Source organism: Procambarus clarkii, chromosome 36 (genome assembly GCF_040958095.1).
Source record: "Procambarus clarkii isolate CNS0578487 chromosome 36, FALCON_Pclarkii_2.0, whole genome shotgun sequence".
Lineage (NCBI taxonomy): Eukaryota > Metazoa > Arthropoda > Malacostraca > Decapoda > Cambaridae > Procambarus > Procambarus clarkii.
The window spans coordinates 32099997-32102518 of NC_091185.1; positions in this window are offsets into that span (position 1 = coordinate 32099997).

The window sequence follows — 2522 nt, forward strand, 5'->3', positions numbered from 1 at the left end:
CAGTGAGTGTCCTGGTGCCACGTGTCCTGAGGTCAGTGAGTGTCCTGGTGCCACGTGTCCTGAGGTCAGTGAGTGTCCTGGTGCCACGTGTCCTGAGGTCAGTGAGTGTCCTGGTGCCACGTGTCCTGAGGTCAGTGAGTGTCCTGGTGCCACGTGTCCTGAGGTCAGTGAGTGTCCTGGTGCCACGTGTCCTGAGGTCAGTGAGTGTCCTGGTGCCACGTGTCCTGAGGTCAGTGAGTGTCCTGGTGCCACGTGTCCTGGTGCCACGTGTCTTGAGGTCAGTGAGTGTCCTGGTGCCTCGTGTCCTGAGGTCAGTGAGTGTCCTGGTGCCTCGTGTCCTGAGGTCAGTGAGTGTCCTGGTGCCTCGTGTCCTGAGGTCAGTGAGTGTCCTGGTGCCTCGTGTCCTGAGGTCAGTGAGTGTCCTGGTGCCTCGTGTCCTGAGGTTAGTGAGTGTCCTGGTGCCTCGTGTCCTGAGGTCAGTGAGTGTCCTGGTGCCTCGTGTCCTGAGGTCAGTGAGTGTCCTGGTGCCTCGTGTCCTGAGGTCAGTGAGTGTCCTGGTGCCACGTGTCCTGAGGTCAGTGAGTGTCCTGGTGCCACGTGTCCTGAGGTCAGTGAGTGTCCTGGTGCCACGTGTCCTGAGGTCAGTGAGTGTCCTGGTGCCTCGTGTCCTGAGGTCAGTGAGTGTCCTGGTGCCTCGTGTCCTGAGGTCAGTGAGTGTCCTGGTGCCTCGTGTCCTGAGGTCAGTGAGTGTCCTGGTGCCTCGTGTCCTGAGGTCAGTGAGTGTCCTGGTGCCTCGTGTCCTGAGGTCAGTGAGTGTCCTGGTGCCTCGTGTCCTGATGGTCAGTGAGTGTCCTGGTGCCCCCAGTAAACACAAAACGTTTTCTGACGTATTTATTTGGTAACAGAATGGTGACACTAACTATTTATATAAAGTCGTCTTTTAAACGTATAAAATACGTATAATGTGTGTGTGTGTGTGTGTATGTGTGTGTGTGTGTGTGTGTGTGTGTGTGTGTGTGTGTGTGTAGAAAGTACTGATAGGTATAAGCATTACTATAGTGTGTGTTTGGGGTGTTTATGTGTGTGATGTGTGTTTGGGTGTGTGTATTTAGTATGTTTTGTGTGTGGTTTGTTTGTTTGCCATATTTGTGTTTGGCATGAGTGTTTGTCTGTGTTTATATGTGTTTGGTGCGTTTGTGTGTGTGTGTGTTTGATATGTTTGGGTGTGTGTTTGGTGTGTTTGTATATGGTGTGCATGTTTGTTTTGTTTGTGTGATTGTCTGTGTTGGTGTGTTTGTGTGTGTAGTATGTGTGGTGTGTGTGTTTGGTATGTGTTTGTTTGTTTGGAATGTGTGTGTATGTACTCACGTGTGTGTGTATTCACCTAGTTGTGCTTGCGGGGGATGAGTCTTTTTCGGCCCGCCTCTCAACTGTCACTCAAATGGTTTTACTACTACAACTATTTTTTTCCCAAACCACACACACACACACAGGAAGCAGCCTGTGACAGCTGACTAACTCCCTGGTATCTATTTACTGCTAGGTAACAGGGACATAGGTTGAAAGAAACTGCCCATCGTTTCTCGCCGGCGCCCGGGATCGAACCCGGGACCACAGGATCACGTGTCATGCGTGCTGTCCGCTCGGCCAACGCGGCTCCCACCAGCCACTTCTGTACTCACCTAGTTGTGTTTGCGGGGTTTGAGCTCTGGCTCTTTGGTCTCTCTCTTTGGTTGTGTGTGTGTGTGTGTGTGTGTGTGTGTGTGTGTGTGTGTGTGTGTGTGTGTGTGTGTGTGTGTGTGTGTGTGTGTGTGTGTGTGTGTGTGTGTGTGTGTGTATGTGTGTGTGTGTATTCACCTAGTTGTGTTTGCGAGGGTTGAGCCTGCCTCTTTCGGCCTGCCTCTCAACTGTCAATCAACTGTTTACAAACTACTTTTTTTCACACCACACACACACATCCCAGGAAGCAGCCCGTGACAGCTGACTAACTCCCAGGTACCTATTTACTACTAGGTAACAGGGGCATTCAGGGTGAAAGAAACTTTGTCCATTTGTTTATGCCTGCTGCGGGAATCGAACTCGCGCCACAGAATTACGAGTCCTGTGCGCTATCCATCAGGCTACGTGTGTGTGTGTGTGTTTGTACTCACCTAGTTGTGCTTGCGGGGGTTGAGCACTGGCTCTTTGGTCCCGCCTCTTAACTGTCAATCAACAGGTGTACAGGTTCCTGAGCCTATTGGGCTCTATCATATCTACACTTGAAACTGTGTATGGAGTCAGCCTCCACCACATCACTTCCTAATGCATTCCATTTGTCAACCACTCTGACACTAAAAAAGTTCTTTCTAATATCTCTGTGGCTCATTTGGGCACTCAGTTTCCACCTGTGTCCCCTAGTGCGTGTGCCCCTTGTGTTAAACAGCCTGTCTTTATCAACCCTGTCAATTCCCTTGAGGATCTTGAATGTGGTGATCATGTCCCCCCTAACTCTTCTGTCTTCCAACGAAGTGAGGTTTAATTCC